The following is a 20,531-nucleotide window of genomic DNA, read 5'->3' on the forward strand; positions in this document are numbered from 1 at the left end:
TTCCTTCCTTCCTTCCTTCCTTCCTTCCTTCCTTTCGTCCTCCCTCCCTCCCCCTCCCTCCCTCCCTCCCTCCCTCCTTCCCTCCCTCCCTCCCTCCTTTCCTCCCTCCCTCCTTCCCTCCCTCCCTCCTTCCCTCCCTCCCTGCCTTCTTTTTTTCTTTCTTCTCTTTTTTTCCTTTGGTTTATTCCCAACTATTACTTTTTTTTATTTCTGTGACCTTTGTCTTGTATATAAAATTATATGATTTGGGGAGGGGAAGGGGAAGTACAAATATTGTGGGGCAAAGGGTGAACCAATTCAGCACTGAAACTAGCCAGACACTCTGTTGGAAATGAACTATACAACTTGCAGGGGTCCGAAGTGAAGAGGAGGAAAACTGGGAGAGACTGAGCAAGGGGGATGACACTATTCTAACTGTGCTCACTGCTTGACTTATGTAACCATAACCCCTATGTAATGACCTTTACAAAAAAAAATAAAAATTAAAAAAAAAAGAATCGGTAAGCCTATATTGATTGACCTTGTTGATCAGAAAACCCATTGATATAGCTATGTGTAGGCAGGTCAGATGAACTGTGTCAGGCAGGATGTCAGTTACTCATTGCATGTTTGTGTTTGTATTTGTTGAAGTTACACCCTTCTTTGTTTGGGAGCCAGAAAATGAGTCTAAGCAAGGCCTCCCCTACAGCAGACAGGATACTTTGTGCAGCCCCTCCCTTCACACCAGTATGAACTCACTGAACTTTAGTTGAACCTCCCTGCATAGCCAAGTACTTTTTCATGCAATCTATCTTAGTGAAACCTAATTTGTATTTCATTTCGTGATCTTGTCATTTAACACAAACCCATTAGGATAGATTTTAGGGCATCTGCTAATCTCCAACCTAATTGGCATTCATTCTACCCACCCAGGAAGACTTTCTGCTCCTGGAACAAATATGTAGGCGAAGCACACTGATAAGTGACTTCATGAATAGAAATCCTAGTACTCCATGCTATTGAGTCATTTGTTATCTTCCCTTAAAGAGATACCAGTATATTGTTGGACTTTTTGAAACTTTTTTGTTTGTTTGTTTCTGGGAAGCCTATTAAGAAATGGTCTATCTTGTCCAGGAAATAGTAGTTTTATTCAACTGTCCATTAGAACATGTTGGTACACATGGTCTGGCTGTGATGGATTATATGTGAGGGTTACTTTCCTAGTCAAATCAGAGGGCAATGTGCCTACATATTATTTTTTACTTAAAAAACTGTGCATACCAAAATGCAGCCTTCTATTAAGTCAATTGAAGGAGAGATAAATCTTAGCACAGCAATTATTTCTTAAATTTCAGATAGCCACACAAAAATTCTTTAGTTAGATTCACCACATTTTTTAGTTATCTGGTAGGAACATTAAGGAGTTCAGTATAGACAGACTCTTTTTAGAGGGTAGTGGGGTGTTCTTTCTTTCTCTTATATTTCAAATTTATGCTGTTTGGATAGGCCTCTGGAATAGTTGCCACTTGTTCCCAACGTTATTTCTGGAAATATAATCCTTAATTAAATATAAGTTACATCGAATAAAGGTAGTCTATACAAGATGTAAAACTTTAGACTTGGATTTAAGTAGTAGAATAGGATAGAACTCTTAAGCTAACTCCATTTGCTGAATAAATATTGTCTATGGTAGAGACAATGAAAAGACAGGATCCAATTCTCTTTGGAGATTTTAAAGCTTTTTAGCAGGGATACAAGTAATAGTATACTTTTATGCAGCACCTAGGATCTAATGGATATATACATGTATATATGTGTGTGTATAATATATATACATATATACACACACATATATACATATATATGTATATATATATATCTGTTTGTTCAGTCTTGTCCTCAAGTTGTGATCAATCTTCCTCCCTCTCTTAAGTAGTTAGGATTACAATCCTGTGTCAGGTATAGAAAATAAACTTTTTAGTTCTCTGAGAAACAGTCAGCGCTTTTGTTATGGAATTCTGGAAAGGAAATTATTATCGGGAAAGGTAGACATGAGCAGAAGAAAATCAAGATTTAACTTTCATCATGTAGTGTAATGTGTGATTGTGGTTATGGAGAATTTTTGAGGGTGGAGAGTTTTTGGCCAAAGTTTAGAAGTTTATATTTATTATTCTCGAAGTACACTAAATGAATAACTCCAGCAATGGCTACATATACAAGTATTAAAATAATAAGACAGAGCTAATTTAATGTATTTATAGACTCATTAACATTAAAAGAAAGGGGAAAAATGTATGTCAAATAAATGCAGAACATTCATAGTGGTTGCCAACCAGGAATTACTGCTTGAAATTTTCCACTTGCATTCACAATAAAGGAGTCTGGAAATTACTAGAGCAGAAGGCACATAAAAATGAAATAAGATTATTCTCCCACCATCTTCTGAAAAATATAGCCTTTTTCGTAAGGAATCAAGCATATAGAAGATGTACAGTTTCCCTAATCAAGGTTTGTAGAAATTATATACCCACAATCAGGGAGGCCATAGCTGCCAGACATATTTTCCTAGTTCATTATCTCTTGGTGTTGCAAAATATCCAGAATTGGGAACCGTATAAAGAAAAAAAAATAGTTGACTATGGTGTCCCTTTGTGATATGGTGGCACATACCCACAATTCCAGCACAAAGGACGCTGCAGCAGGAACATACCACTTCTAAGCCAGCTTCAGCTAACTAGAGAGAGTATATTTTGAAACAACAATAGCAAATAAATAAATAAGTAAATAATAACATTTTTAAATAATTAGCTAACTTTTCTTTTCTTTAGTATGTGAATATTTATGCATGCACAAGTACTAAGGCTTGAACACAGGGCTACATGCTCTCTCATTTAATTATTTTGCTCAAGGTTAGTGCTCTGTCACTTGAGCCATGTGTCCATGGTCAACGTTTTGGTGGTTAATTGGAGATAAGATTTTACAGACTTCTTTGTGTGAGCTGGCTTCCAACAGTGATACTCATATCTCAGACCTCTAAATAACTAGAATCACAGACAGGAGCCACCAGTGCCTGGTGTAGCTACTTCCCTTTTAGTTAATTCAATAATAACTGACTGTCTAGTATGAATTCTTTAGAAAACATGGGCTTTAACTATTTAAGAACAATGGTTAGAATATTTCTAACCATGAAATAACCTTACTTGTGAATTTGGAATATCGAAAACCGTCATCTGCTGATATTGCTGAAAAAGTTGCTAAGAAACCTAACACATTTACTATTTAATCCTGGAAAAGCAGCCTCCTCCAGGATTGTCAAGGATAAGGGTAAACAAATCAGCAATGGCACTCACTGAACAGTATGTTGAAAATGAACTATACAATTTGAAGGGTGGTTTGGGAGAGAAAAATCCAAGAGACAGAGAGGGAAGGAATGACACTAAAAAAAAAAAAAATGTACTCTCTGCCTGACTTATGTAACTGTAACTCCCTCTGTTTTTAGAATTTTCAAATAATAATAATAATATTAATAATAAAGATTATTTTTATTACTGCAGATCTTTCCAAGAGGAACTGAATATTGGTTAAGACTCCATTAATAAATGGAAGTTAATTTCTATTTTTAAACCATTTATTTAAAAATAAGCCACTCATTGGAGGTATAATTATGTTTTGTATATTTTTAGAAAGCTATGATATAGTCTCATCATAGCTTTCTAAAATAATTCCTAATATTATTTCTGTTTGCATATGAAATGTGCCTCTCCCAAAACCACAAGTTTACGTCTTGACCTTCAATGTTATGTTCAGCAGTAGTGCTTTGGGGAAATGATTAGATTACTGGGATCTCACTTCATAATTATATGGCCTTATCCTACCCCTATCTCTTTTTGTATTCCTGGGCTCCCAAGAAATGAGCAGCCTTCCTCCATGTCAGCCTTGTACTATGACAGTCTGTCTTGTCACAAGGCTACAATGTGCAGCCAACCAACTGTGCACTAAAACCTCTGAAGCCATGAGCCAAAATAAACATCTGCCCCATTAAGTTGATTTTCTCCTGGATTTATCACAGCACACAGTGACTAACAAGTAAGCAGAATCCACTTTACTAGCCCTCTTCCTCAAAAAATGCTATAATTCTATGTAAACCAATGTGAGAAAAGGATACAAAGAGCGTGCTAATTATTTGGATATTGCTTTATGAAAAGTAACTATGTTTTCATTTGAACCATTCTCAGTTCCAAAAATCTGGTGATTCAGATTTTACATACACTTAGATATTGATGCTTCACAGATAGACTCATTCTTTCTTGGGGAAGACTAACATGAAAAATAAATAAATAAATAAAATTTAAGAAATATTTTATTTAGCTCAAAGTTCTGGAGAATCAGAAGGTTAGTGTCAAATCTAGTATGACCAGTTCTAGTGATAATCTCACAGTATATGGCACCAAAATAATATAGATGAGATTTCATGATGATAGAAGAAGTCAGAAAGACTTGGGCATTAAACGTCCTCCCGTTTACAATTGGTTTCAAGTAAACCATCTGGGTGGTTCATAAACCCATTCATTTTTTTCAAGGGCAGTGCACAATCTCAGCACTACCATTCTGGGGAAAGCTTTTTTAGCAAAGAAAATTAGGGAGACACATGCAGATCATAGGCTATTTCATCAGTGGATAGTCCTCATGGGTGTATATCGAAACAATTACTTATAAGACAGGGTTTATTTTGGCTATTATATATTTTTTACCCAAACCTTAGCATAACTCTTTAAGTTCTTAATAAATTCTTAAATGTTCTATAAAATCTTTTGTTCTGAATAACAACTGTGGGGAAGATTGGAGGTATGAAGAGATATATCACATTTTATACTGCAATTCTGTGATCTTGGGCTTGAGTGGTTTCTATCTATGGTTTGCACTTATTTTTCTAGAGTTGAAAGGTTCATGGGGCTAGGCAGCATTGTATAATTCCCAGAGTCAATACTATGATAACTATTATAATTTCTATCATTTTAATTATATGCATCTCCTTGCAGCAAGAAATGAGTTTCTGAGTCATAGAAATGACTTTTTAATCTAACGAGGCAAAAGTCATTTCACTATATCTATCTTAACTCCTTAAGCTATAAAAAGGGCAACATTGAAAGGGTTAGTTGAATCTCCTAAGCCAGAGAAGTTTTACAAATATGTTGAAATGAATGTTTTCTCTCTCTCTCTCTCTCTCTCTCTCTCTCTCTCTCTCTCTCTCTCTCATTTTCTTTTTCGTTTTCTTTTTAATCTTCATTGAAAAGGTGATGAGCCAGGGGTAACACTTACATAAATAAGATAATAAGTACATTTTTATAGACACTGTTACCTCATTTCTCATTTTCTCCCACTTACCACTCCCTATTCACCCACGGCCCTGTACCCCCAAGTTGTAAGTTTCATATCCAACATAGTGTCAGTGCTGCATTGGTTAGCCCTTTGTCCTGCTGTTTCTGTGATTTCCTTTCCCTTCCACAGATTGAATAAACTTATATACATGACACAAGGTATAGAAAGCTTAGAGAAAATCAAGTAAAATAACCATTCACGGTACATAATGAGGAATTCTTGTTTCCAATTCTTGGAATCCAGGTTGATATGCTTTATTATATATGGTCCTATGCACTAAGGCAATTGGGTTATTGAGATTGTCTGTTAAGAATATCATAGACATATTCTAGGTTTTACAAATGAATGAAACCATACAACCTACTTTTCCTTGGAAATGACCACAAACAGTGCCATACTAAAGCTACCAGCATAACCATGTTCATTGCAGAATTATTGACCTTAGCAAAGATACGAAGCCAACACAGATGCCCCTCAGGACATGAATGGATCTGATGATGTGGTATATGGAGTTCAATGCCTCCATAAGAAAGAAAGACATTGCCCTATTTGTAAGGAGATGGAAAGACATGAAGATATTCTTTTAAAAATTAATTAATTTATTTATTGTCAAAGTGATGTACAAAGGGATTACGGTTTCAAATGTAAGGCAGTGAATACCTTTTATGGAGGTATCCTTGATGATCCTTTTGATTGCCAGAGCATAGCTGCCCTTGGGTTGTGCATTTCTGAATTTTTATAAGTATTACTTTCAATTGCAGTAAATTCAAGGACACACATACACAAACCCATACATACATAAACCACAAAGCCACAAATGAAATATTTTTTGTAGATTTCTTATATATTTTTAGTTCCAAATGATTATTGAAAGAAAAAGAAATCTTGCATTAAGTTGGCCACATGAAAGTCATACTTAAAGCTATTCTATCTTTTGGCCAAAATTTGGTGTACTCCTTGAATTTTTATGTATAAAAATATTTGCCAATCTTTTCAGTTACTTTTAACCATGGTTAATGTACATACTTATCATAATCAATACATTTTTGCAGCTATATTCACACAGTAAAAATGGTTTGGTTTTCTTTTTTTATATCTAATATATAGAAAATGTAGTATATTGAACTTTAGACTAAACATATTCATCTCACAAATATATTTTGGGGGGACCCAACTTAAAGAAAGCAGAGAAATACTCTTAAAGAAGATACCTAGACACAAATAAATGACACATTAAAGAAGGAGCTCTACATGAAGTTGTTATTGAACGTCTTCAGATTTTCACGTTAGTCTCACTGCAGAGATATGTCCTTATAATTTAGAAAATATTTAAGAAAATGAAGGTATGTTTGACAAAGAAATCACAGCATCACAAGAAAGTATTTTCGTTTACCTTGTTTAAAGAATAATTATATTGGGATGGGGGTAACAGTGTTTAAAAGCAAGTGTACTCATTACCTTCTCCATGTATCTGCAATCCCCTTTTCATCACATTTTTAGTAAAGATTAAAAAGTATTATCATTGAAGAAGTAACTAGAAAGAATTTAAATTGATATTAACATGAAAGAAGTGGCAACCACCATGTTAGCATAGAACAATATTGATATAGACCCCTGGAGAGCCATAATTCTTCCCTTAAAAGTTCATTAAAATAATTCATTTTGGGGGCTGGGGATATGGCCTAGTGGCAAGAGTGCCTGCTTCATATACATGAAGCCCTGGGTTTCATTCCCCAGCACCACATATACAGAAAATGGCCAGAAGTGGCACTGTGACTCAAGTGGCAGAGTGCTAGCTAGCCTTGAGCAAAAAGAAGCCAGGGACAGTGCTCAGGCCCTGAGTCCTAGCCCCAGGACTGGCCAAAAAAAAAAAAAAATTCATTTTGAATAGGCATAAGCAGTACATTAAGATTTTAGTATCCCTTTCCTTCTGTCCAAAAGAAAAGTAAATGTATTTCTAGTTCCATGACTGGCAATTATATGGTATTTGTTAAGTCAATAATAGTAATATGTAATACTAACAAAAACCATTCTGAAACAACCTGCAGTCAATAAAAGAAACATAGGGTAGGCACTGGTGGCTTATACCTGTAATGCTAGCTACTCGGGAGTCTGATTTCTGAGGAACTAAGTTCAAGACCATCCCAGGCAGGAAAGTCACCATGAAATTCTTATCTCCAATTAATCACCAAAAATACCAGAAGTAGTGCTATTGCTCAAAGTAGTAATAGTGGTAGCACAATAGCAAAAGAGTTCAGGAACAGCACTCAGGTCCCAAGTTCAAGCCCATGAATGATCAAAAATAGAAAAAAATCATAAAACCACAGCAATTTACAGTTACAGTCTATGAATATGTCATCTACCAGAAATTCATATTAAACCCCAATTCCCATTATTTCCAGAGCCAATTGACTTACCCTTTATTTTCATTATTGTCTCTAATTTTAGTTTCTAAATTGGCTTGACATTTTCTTTCTTTCATATGTCAGAAGGCATTTATTTAGAAATGCATCAGAATGCATTATGCCTACATCTTCCCTCCCTCTCCATCTTCTTTTCTTCCCTCCCTGCCTCTTCCTTTCTTGTCCTTTCCCTTTTTTATCTTCCTCTCTTCTTTTTCATTTCCTTCACCTTTTTCCAACCTGGAAAAGTTTACCCCAAAGGACTCTCTGAGTATATCTAATAAATTTGTCAGACAAGCACAAGATGACAATATTTTTAGGGGCACAAATTACCCTGGATAAGTCAACTCAAATTTGAAAGGAAACCCCAACTACTATTACCACTGAGTTTGGAAGCCAATGCATAGACAAGTACAATATAACGATGTTTTCTCTTCCCTTTTCCCCAAATCACACAATTTAAGATAGAAATGAAACCCAACTCCACAGCAAAAATCATCTTAGTTTTTAACAGCTCTTTTCCATAAATGAGAGTTTTATAAACTCCAATCAAATTGAAAACAAAACAACTCAAAATTTTAAATTCAAAGGTAATTAAGCCATAAAACCCAACCTTCTTTTACTATTTTTAAACTATCTCTTCTGCATAGTAATTCGGTGCCTTACTGTTTATTACTTTCCAAACATCTCATACCATCCTGTAGTTTTAAAAACAGTAGTGAATACATAAATCATTGAACAAAATTATATTAATATGCATTCAATGCACACTGGCTGTTCTACATAAACATTTCGATTATGATGTAAATTTGAGAAGTTCAAGCCAGCTTTTGGTGCATGCTGTGCTCTCTGTGGTGACTCTTCTGTGACCTAGAACACAATGCTACATTTATTTTTGTGTGTCTTTTTGGAGTGATTCCCCAAACATCTCAGCTTTAGCCACTGCATCAACAAGGTGATTGATTCTCTTAGTCTCTCTCAGTTCTTCTAATAAGTACCACAGGCTTCATGATTTCTAAACTAACCCCTGTCTTTAGTTTGGTATATATTTTTTTCATTTCTTTCTTCATTCTGACCTTGTCTAAGTCACTTGATTATTTTTTAATCATTCATACTTTGTAAAATTCATTTTCACACATTACACGAAATTACTCCTGTGCTGAACTGGATTTCAGACTTATTGCCATGATTTAGGAAGTGCCAGGTAAGACTGGAACATGGAAGTGATTTGACCAACTTATCAAGCTCAGGGTTTCTGAGTAAAAATTAATAATTTTTACAATTTTGAGTTTCTTTCATCTCATTAGTGAAGCATCCTTTTAGGAAAAATTACCTCAGGCATAAAAGGAATAAGCATGATAAGTAACATCTCTTATCCTTCTTCTCTCTTCTTGTATACATCTCTATAAATATAAATTTGATGCATTTCATTGGAACATTGGAATGCTGAATGGAAGTTCTGATAATAGAGACCATATTGTTGGCTGGATATGAGTCATGCTATACAATGAAGCAATGAGTATTGTTTTGTGCATGGTTTTGAAATTGTGCATTAAAACATGACAGTAAACAAGCAATCATGGAGGAATCCAGTTTGTCTCCTATGTAGCCTCTTTGTCTCTGTCTCTGACACACCCCACCAAAATTCTCTGCTATAGTAGAGCACATCTAATAAGCTTGTGATTTAAGATGTGACTCCCTCTTGCCTGGTCTGTTCCCACATATCCTGTCTGCTTTTAGCTCATTATTGAACTGTCATTCATTTCGATGTCTTCCCTTTGAGATTGTCACTCTATCACTTGCACATGTCAGTAACAGCCCATCTCCCTTCTGACATGTGGCCTATTCTACAAACAGTCCAGGGAGATCTTCTGTCTGTCTCACTGGTGTATCTGCTCTACAAATGCAGGATTTACTTCATGATATAGCTTTGAACGTGCTGAGGTTATATTAGGTGCTAGAAATAAATTTGATGGAACTAGCTAAACAAGATGTCCTATTAGGGATTTTTTTCCCCCTAGAACAGAGAATCTTGGCTACAACCTTTAAACCTAGATTCAATCAAACTCCAGACATTTTTCAAGAATATTTACATATAGTGCTGCAAACCCTTATTTCTTAATGATATTTTTCCATGAAATTTAGGGCTAATATTTAATAGAATACAATTCAATTTAAAAGAAAAAAATAGTATTGATCATACCAACAAAAATAATTCTTTTTAGAAAGAAACAATTAAATTTCCAAAGTAGGCAAATTAACTATTCCTCTACATTTTTCTGGATGCCTTAAATTTATTATCAATATTTGAGTATGATTATATATGTATATATATTATCTTAATATGTAATATACCAAGTATACATTAAATATGCATATTTATATATGGATATATGTGTATATACATACACATATATGTGTATGTATCTTTAGCTAACTGAAGTTAAGAAAAATATACATACCCCTAAACTCCAGTATTTCTATATCATTTATTTTTATGGTAAAATAACCTACACTGTTTTAGTATTCACTTATGCCTGGGTGTTATAAAATTTGTTTGGTTGATTTCTTATTTTTAAAAACACCGTGCTTATAATGGCACTTTTGCTAATGGTATCCTCACACTAATTTTTTATACACAAGGAGAAGAATAGAATGGAAAGCATGATTTGTGATAGTAATTTGTAGCTCAATAGGAAATCCCTTGGCAAGATGTACTTTCCTGTAGCCCATATGCAGAGTTAAAAGCTGCATTGTACTATACCCAGAGGGAGAAAACTAATGTGTCAGAAAATTATAATAAATGGAAAACTGGAATGAGAGGGGCTAATGTTGACAAGCAAGAATCAAAGCAATCTGAGCTAAATCCCTTCTATGATCCTTTCTACACTAATGAGTACTAGATTTAGCTAACAATAATCAACTGATACAAATATAGGAAAAACCAAATCGTGAGAGCAAATTAATCTAAATATCTTTTGTATGCTTAAGTTATTTACCACTAAGTATAGTACATTGTGAGCTTTGATACAAGTGATTTCTTCCCTTATTGATATGAATTGCTTGAAATTAATAGGATGCATTGTTCCACTTATGCTTTTAATCCATGATTAGAAACAATGATAGTATTACTATTACAGAGTCAATTATATTTGTAAATTCATAACAATATGTTATATGTGTTTCCATTTAAAGCATGTATTCCTCAGTGTCCAAGTCAATCTTTCTTGCACTGTAGACAACATTTGTTTTTTGTTCTCCATCTGGGCAAGGGTAAAATTTGCCGTTCTGACTTCATAAAGCTTACTCTGGATCATGTATTAAATACATGATTTTAATTCAAAAGGAATCTTAATAAATTCATTAAGGGTAACACAATCTTAAGAAGATTTAAAGAGCCATTGCAAACCTCATCTGCAAAGGATCCTTATCTCTATCAAGATTAAAATAGGACACTTATTTCGAGGTCGTATTGAATGGGTAAAAGAAATATAGAGCTCTGTTTTCCATCTTTGACTCTTGTAGCAAAATTGAAATGGAAGCAATTGTTGGTTTATCCTAAATTATTGACTTGATTCTGTCAAGTCATGTTTTGGGGCACGCCCACCTGGATGCCTTGCTTTAAGAGGCAATTAGTTGGCCCCGCCTGTTTTCCCAGCCCTGGGGTCACATGTGGCCATTACACCTCATCCTGGAAGGAAGTCCTGGCTGGTCCCGCCTCCCAGCCTTGGGACCACGTGTGGCCAAAATGGTGCCTGGCAGTGAACTGTGGGCTGTGACTTAGAATTAGGCCGCCTCCTAGGATTGGTCCCTAGGCCCTCCGCCCTTGACGGACACCTCAGGTGTCCCTTCACAGCCCTTACGTAGGTGCACGTACCCCTCCCCTTCCCCTGCTCTCTGACGCATTTAAGAGTGGCTCCCTTCCCCCATTAAAGTGATTCTTAGCACTGACTTGGCTCCCAGACTGTCTGTTTGTCCTCTGACCAAAGGGGGGCTGGGTGTGGGCAGTCTGTCTGCCCTTTCCTCTTCTTGGCTCCTCTGGTTGGGGCGTGTTTTCCCTTCTCTCCCACAGGTCCGGAGAGCACAGGAGGCTAAAAACCCCAACATCATGTAAATCTTTTTCAGAAAGAATCCCAGGAATCTTTCAGTTACACCACCATACTATCAATTTTTGAGCCAAATGTATTATTAAATTACACAGTATACACAATATACAGACTGTGCTAGTAACAACCTGGCAAGTGAGTTTGAATTATGGATTTTAAAAAGCTATTATAGAATTAGAAATTACTATCTAGAAGATATTGAAGAAACTCAGTTGATCACATTAGAATACAATTTGAACAAATCTTCCCATAGATACAAATATATTCTAAATCAGTAAAGTTTTATATCTCAAAGGTTTTACTTTTCTAAATATATATATTGCCAGTACTGGGGCTTGGACTCAGGGCCTGAGCACTGTCTCTGGCTTCTTTTTGCTCAAGACTAACACTCTACCGCTTGAGCCACAGTGCTACTTCTGGCTTTTCTTTTTATTTGGTGTTGAGGAATCGAACCCAGGGCTTCATGCATACAAGGCAAGCACTGTACCACTAAGCCATATTCCCAGCCCTCTAGATATATTTTAATGTGTATAAATAGGATTAAAATATCATGCTTTTTTACATGGATACCTTAAAATGAGCTTGTTCTTCGAATTATATAGTAATTTGTTTACATAAGATAGTTTTTATTGTGTATCATCTACATTCCTGACACTTGTGTAGGTTACTAGGAATAGAGCAGTAATCAAACTACACATTTCACACCCTCATGAGTGCACACTGAAGGACATAAAATAAATAATTCTATAGATTATAAAGGGCTGCCAAGTGTTATAAGTAATTCAAAGTATTTTAAGGATGTTTGTGAACAGCCATGTTAAAACAATTGTGGCAAAGCTATTATATAAACTAACTTGGAAAAGTAGCAAGGAAACCATATCACGAATGAACAGAAGTTAGAACTTCTGAAATTTTAGGAAAAGATCAAATAAGCAAGCAAAATTAGTTCATATTCAGAAAAGAATTTTTAAAAAATTACAAATTAAGGGGCTGGGGATATGGCCTAGTGGCAAGAGTGCTTGCCTCATATACATGAGGCCCTGGGTTCAATTCCCCAGCACCACATATACAGAAAATGGCCAGAAGTGGCGCTGTGGCTCAAGTGGCAGAGTGCTAACCTTGAGCAAAAAGAAGCCAGGGACAGTGCTCAGGCCCTGAGTCCAAGCCCCAGGACCGGCCAAAAAATAAAAAAAAAAAAAAATTACAAATTAAGTTTCAGATGATCCTTTCTCAAACTACTATCTGAACATGCTTTATCACACAATCAAAAGTTTAAAAAGTAAAGTCATATCTGATATTTAAATTAAAATATAGCACTAGAACTCCATGCTATGGAAACGAGTGTTAAATCACTATTGTACTTTCAACATGCCATGTGATACGGTAGCTTTTTTTTGTTGATGATCCTCTTGTATCCCCTTCCTATGGTTTTCCCTGCACTATCACTGTATACCATCTAAGTATCCTGGATACTTTATATACTGATATTAGAAATAGGGACAGGAAAGGGAATATAAAAATCGAGAGACAAAGGATAAAAAAGCAAAGGTCTCCAAAAGCAATACTTACAAAACCGTTTGGTGTAAACCAACTGAACAACTCATGGGAGGATAGGGAAAGGGCGAGTGGGGGTGGGGTGGGAAATGAGGGAGGAGGTAGCAAATTGTTCAAGAAATGTATTCACTGCCTTACGTATGAAACTGTATACCCTCTGTACCTCACTTTGACAATAAATAAGTATTCAGGAAAAAAGATTTTTCAAAAGGTATGCAATGTAACCTCAAATATTAATGCTAATGAGTAACTTTTATATTGTCCTTTTCTTGTATTTGTGTTTAATCTAATATTTTAAAACAGAAAACTCATAAGGTTTGAGCACATTCTTGTGCAGAATAATCATTGATGGCTCCCTAGCATTCCATTATGCAGCTAATTAGCCCAAACAAAATTTATTTTATTAAGCCACCATTATTGGATATTTAATCTCTCTAATTTTTGGTGAATAATATGATTTTAATGATTTTCATGATAAATATATAATATACTAGCTACATTATAATCTAATTAGACTTTCATGGACTTGCCTAGTAATATATAGTTTTGTTTTCTGTGAGAGAATAATATTATTCATCCCAAACAATTTATATAAAGAGCAAATTTTGGAGCATAATCCATATGGTAATTGTGTGCTTTCTCTACAATTAAGTATACTCACAACTTGAGTCACTTTTATATATTGCTTGACTGTGGATGGAGTTTTGTAAACTTTTAAATACTCTGGCCTACTTTAGTATCATATTGAGCCTCTAGTCTTATTTCTACCTGAATGGTTCATAACAGTGATTACTAGACGTAATTCAAATACTCAAGGTACTTGCTGAGGATAGGAAGCAAAGAAGTGCAGGAAAAGAACTGATCAGGTTAAGGCCATTATGCAAGAACCCTATGTTTTGCAAAGCCCAATGCAAATAGGTTTTGTCATAGCCAGCCTGAGATTCCTTCAACTGAGGATTATTACCTGTTTTAGTGTCCAAACCTACTAAGCACTACTTTTGAATTGATACTTATCACCTTGTATTAAAAACTACTGTTTCATCATTTCCTCTTTATTTGTGAGCTTTTTAAAAATAAGATTCAAGACAATCTTTGTGAAATCATGTAGTAGCTCAGTATATCTTGCCTCTCAGGTCCTTAGGAACTGTTTGCTGATCTAAAATTTGACACCTGTGGGATGTCAAGGAACTCAATACGAACACTGCAATTTTAAGCATGGGAAAGCCTGCCCAGAAAAATAAAAGTTTAAGAAGAAAAGGAAATATGGAAAGAATGGCATTATCAAGTCTGGAAAAATCTATTTTCAGCACTGATTGGGGTTCCCAAAAGCAGCCAGAACAAACAGGAGTGCTACACTGAAATTGTGCTTGTGCTGCCAAACACACTAAGAAGAGATAAAAGGAGCTCTCTTCTCCTCCAACAACAGTATTTTACTTCCTTCATAAAAAATAGTTTATTCACTAAAATATATCTTATTACAAATAGACCAGTGATGGTACCTTATAAACTTTCCTTCCTGGGTCACGTACTTGCTTCCCTTTCATGACTGGCGAAGAAATGTGAGAAGAATTTCAGAAAAATCATGGGCAAATAATTATTGTCAGGTATACAGGGCTAATGCCAGGAGCTTTCTCCTTACTCTATAATTAGCCTACCAGAAGTAACCATGAAAATCCCTTCTCAGATATCCAAGGATGGTAAAGAATTGACTGCTATACTCTGAAACCATTGCATTTGGAGGAGTCAGGCTTTGCTCCACCAAGGACAGTGTGTGGAGTGCAGCAGACACATTGTTGAGAGATGAGAAATTCTTCCAAGAGACATGATGGGCAACTTCTTGTCATTTTGATGGGCTTTGATTAGATTGTATAGTCTTTTAAGGTCCTAACACTTCTTCCTTCCATTCTTCGCTCCTATATTCAGGATCAGACCTGAATTGTGGGCTAAAGGATTTCCCAGTGTTTTTTCTCTTCACATTTTTCCCCCACAGACATTTCTCATCATGGCACATATAGGACTGCCTAATATCTGATTCTCAAAAGACTGAATAATAGAATAATAATATGTGTCCTTAATAATGACTACACTGACTTAAAATTGACTATGTCAATCTGTCTATTCATTGATCCATCATCTATTAATCTACCTAATACCTAATACCTATCTGATTGTCTAACATTTTCAGCAAATTATCTATGCAGATGTCCTTGTGACTTGGATGCCAGTGGCTCATGCCTCGTTATTCAAGAGGCTATGATCTGAGGATAATGATTTGAAGCCAACCTGGGCAGGGAAGTCCATGAAACTTATCTCCAAAAAACTACTCAGAAAACAAAACAAAAAAAAAAAAAAAAAAAAAACAGAAGTGGCAACGTGACTCAAGTGTCTCAAGGACAGTGTCTAGGCCAAGAATTTGATGCAGCATAATAAGATATCCATAACATCTTATTAATCTCTGCAGAATTCCTGGGTAATATGATGATATAGTAGAGAATATGGTAGAAATCCATGTTGAATAGGCCATGTAAGCCTTTGAGGAGCAGATTTCCATGGAACTCTCATTGAGTGTAGACCTATCTTCTAACTGCCTCTTCAGCAGTTAAAAGAAAGCTGCTTTGTTCCATTGAACAAAAGTCGCTGTTCTGTTTAAAATTTATTCTACTCAGTTCTATTAAGAAAATGAAAGGTGTGTTCATCTTGACATTTTACTCTATTGCGTTAGTCATGTTTGAAAAATAATGGCATGATTAGGAATAATTTATAAGATCTTTTCTGTATTTTTATGGAATTTGAGAAGTTTTGTATTCGCATAACTACAGACAGATTTGGCCCTCAAACTAATAGTTAACTGTCGTGATCTCTGGTTAAAAATATCATATGAAATTTTTTATTCTTTTAGCTTTTTAACTGATACATAAAAACTGTACATATAAGTGGAGTAAAATATGATATTTTGCACATGCATATGATATATAATGCTGAGTCAAGTTAAACCTGTTTATCTCCTTAACATTTTAGCAGTTCTTCAGGATCGATGTTAAATATTATTTACTCTTGGTCTGTGCAAAATGCATAATATATTATCAGTATATATTGTCATATCACTGTGCAATAGGGCAGTAGAGCTACTTTTTCCTAACTGTACTGTCTACCTATTTATATTTTTCTCATTCTTCCATTCCCTCCCCATTCTGCTATAAACTTCTAGGAAACAAAATAAACACACACACACACACACACACACACACACACACACCCACAGCCACACATTTTCCATAATTCCTAAAGTGTTCATGTCAAATTAATTGTAAAGAGTAGGCATATTATCTATAATTAGAACAATTTCTAATGTGTTAAACATGTTAATCCATTTTAACATGCAGGAGGAAATTTTTGGGTGCTCATGGAAAGAAAAAGAAAAACTAGTTTTCTGATTAATCACTGGTATTTCTGAATTTGGGAGCCCAATCGGACTGAGAAATTAGTCAGTATTGTTTTCAACTCTAGTTACTTATAGAGATATATTGGCAATAACTGCATATACACATTTATATATATTATATTCACTACTATGTGTATTCTTACACACATATGTGTAACATTGTATATATAACACATTGCTGTGTATTTGCATGCATATTATTAAAACAGATAAACAGATAAATATTTTGACATTATGCTTATAAACTGATTTGTTAAATTTCATAAATGAGGTTTCTAATACTAAAAAAATGAAGCTAACAATGGGTGACCACATTTGACCACCTATTTAGAAGTTAATATATGTCTGTGTTTTAAGTTAATACTTTTTCCTTTCTACCTGTCGAGATCCTGTGGTTAATAGTGGGAAAAATACAGGTTAAATTGCCACAAATATAAATAATTGAGAGAAGGTTATCATAGTACTTCATCTTCTAGGCTGAGGAATATGACCATGCTAACACATTGCAGTCAGCTTGTGTTGTTTGCAATAGCAACAGAAGATCGGATGTCCTTTCAGTTACACACTCTTTACATTGTTTTCTTATGAACTGCAGGAGTGATCCAGATGCTTGGGTATTTAGAGCAGTTTTTACTTTCCTCATCCAAACCCATGGATTTTAATTCCCAAAAATATGTTGTATGGAACCTGGTGAAGAGGTGACATAGGATTTGACCTGTTGGGAAAGGAATGTGTTTGCTGTTGTACCTTGCATACCACAATCATACAGCAATTAATTTTAGAACATCATCTACAGAAAAGGAACCAGAAAACTCTAAATAAACATGTACAGAGAAACTCTGAAGAAACTCTACAGAGAAAATATAAACAAGAAAAGTTTGAATATCATGCCTGAAATTAATCTTCCCACAAAAAGTTTTAAAGTATATTTTCTATGAAACATATATGTCTAGAAATAAGAGTATAACTCACACATAGGGTAATACTGTGTTAAAATTATAAGCAAGAGCTGAGTACTGGTGGCTCCTGCCTGTAATCCTAACTACTCAAGAAACTGAGATCTGACAATACTTATTGGAAGCCAACTGGCCAGGAAATTCCATGGGGCACTTTAAAAAAATGTTTTTATTCAATTTTGTTGTCAAGGTTATGTACAGAGGGGATAGAGTTACATTCATAAGGTAATGAGTACATCTTAATTACACAAACACACTACATGCACACACACAAACAAAAACAAAACAAACAACAGCAACAACAACAAAAAACGAAATGGAACTGTGTGGCTTAACTGGTAGAGCACACGTATTGAGCACAGAAGCTTAAGGACAATGCCCAGTCCTAAAGTTCAAGCCCAAGACAAACAAAAATTGAAAATAAATAAATAAAATTATGAATACTAGCATGCATCAGCTCATACCCCATAATATATTTTACCTCAGTGTATATTTGCTCTTGATGATAAAGTTTTTCAACAATATTAAAAATTGAGTACATAGGAGTTAGGTACTTAAATTTCTTAAAATCAGTGAAATGATATTTCTTTTTTCCTTAGTTAATCTCAACACCCTAAAGCAAATATCAAGTTCTCAAAATGTGCAAGGCAAATGATTTCAGTGCTGTACCCACCAATTAACCCAAATGAAGTATTCAAGGTAAAATAATGTTTCTGGGTACAATGTAACATACCTCCAGAAATATCATATTTACAGGATGCTCTCAGCAGGTCATCGATTGACGCTTTAACAGAAGAAAAAAGGTGGAAAACACTAAAGTAGATGTGACAGAGCCATAAGACACAAAAACCTAGTACTCCAAACTCAGCTTTCCTAAGTGAAGGGTAGGACTTGTAAGAAACAATCAATAGGTGAAGGTTGAAATGATGAAGATACTTTTTTAAAGAGCATTTTATTAATCGATAGTCTTTTCAAACTGTGAGAGGAGAGTGGAAACACTAATGAAAGATAGACACTGTAAAATCTCTGAGAACTCTATTGACCACAAATTTTCCATATGTTGTATTACACTGAACATTTTTACCAAATAATTAACATTCTCCCAAGGAGGTACCAATTCCACCTATACATTAGGGTACTAATTTCTGAATTTCTTGACATTACCTGAATCCAAGCTTTGTTCTTTCTAGAATCGAAACTATTTTTCTTCTGCTATTTTGCAAAAATCTAACAAGAGGGGCTGGGGATATAGCCTAGTGGCAAGAGTGCCTGCCTCGGATACACGAGGCCCTAGGTTCGATTCCCCAGCACCACATATACAGAAAACGGTCAGAAGCGGCGCTGTGGCTCAAGTGGCGGAGTGCTAGCCTTGAGCGGGAAGAAGCCAGGGACAGTGCTCAGGCCCGGAGTCCAAGGCCCAGGACTGGCCAAAAAAAAAAAAAAAAAAAAAAAAAAAATCTAACAAGAAGCATAAAATTGAGGACAATGAAAATTTAGCAAATCATCTGGCTTCATGCTATTTTCTAAAGCCAAATTCTCGGTTGGGTTATGTTATCTCTGTGTTAGTGATGTCTAAATGCAACTGTTCAGGCCTCATGTAATAAGAATAAAAGTGGAGGGTATTGACAGAAATAGATGATTTTGTCATTGTATTAAACATTTTATTTGTCAAAAGGAATTGTGTGATATCAGAAGTTATTGTTTAATTTGGACACAATCAGTAAGCCATTAGTACAATGATATTGAGATCTATATTCAAAAACTCAGAGAATCTTTTGGAAACTTACTTAGGCCTTTGGCTTTTTATTTTTAGCTGGTTTAGACTGATCAATAATAATTAAATGAATGTTAGCTTCCTGCAATATAACCTATGGGGTATCATTCCCTCTTTGGTGATGATATTGCAGAGTCTGTCCAAATGTAATAATATTTTAGGAAGACAGTTGAAGAATTATCTTACATATTATTTTAACATGTGTAGTTATCTGGAGAGTGTAAAGTCAACCCAATCCTACTGGATCTCTCAAACAATAATAGAAATGCCTCAAGTTACTTACATTTTATTCTGAAGTATGATAGTTCATGATAAAATGGGGGGAAATAATATGTCCTTCCTTGAGAAACTCCTGCAGTGCTATGAAAACATGAATATGTCAGAGGTTGTAAGTTAGCTTTGAAAGTGCCCTGATAAACTTTGAATTATTTATCTGCAAAATTCAAAACATGTGTGAGCTGTAGTTTGTGAGACAACTCAAAAACCTCAGTCCAGCTTCACTGAGCTTTGTGCTTAGTAATTTGGGAAATTAAAAGGTAAGATTTCTCCTTACTGGAAATAAGTCATGAACTGGCTTTGCACGTCTCTATTTTGGTCTGGCATGCACATTTACTGGAAGGCCTAATAGTAGCCTGTGAAGAAACTCAGAATAAGAAAATGATGTGATATTTCCATTTCAGACATTTTACTAAATGGAATGATAATGATAATTTGTTGATATCATGGCTGTGTGTGTGTGTGTGTATGTGTGTGTGTGTGTGTGTGTGCATGCAAGGTTGATCGTACATGGACACTAAACACATTTATTGCAGAATGAAGATTACCTATATGAAAGATTAAAAATATAATAATCTTTTAAAGTTAGGAATTATGTAACTTTTCATTTCTTAGTTTGTAGTACTGGGCATTAAATTCAAAGCTTCACATTTGCTAGACATT

Source organism: Perognathus longimembris, chromosome 14, assembly GCF_023159225.1.
Source record: "Perognathus longimembris pacificus isolate PPM17 chromosome 14, ASM2315922v1, whole genome shotgun sequence".
NCBI classification, from domain to species: Eukaryota; Metazoa; Chordata; class Mammalia; order Rodentia; family Heteromyidae; genus Perognathus; species Perognathus longimembris.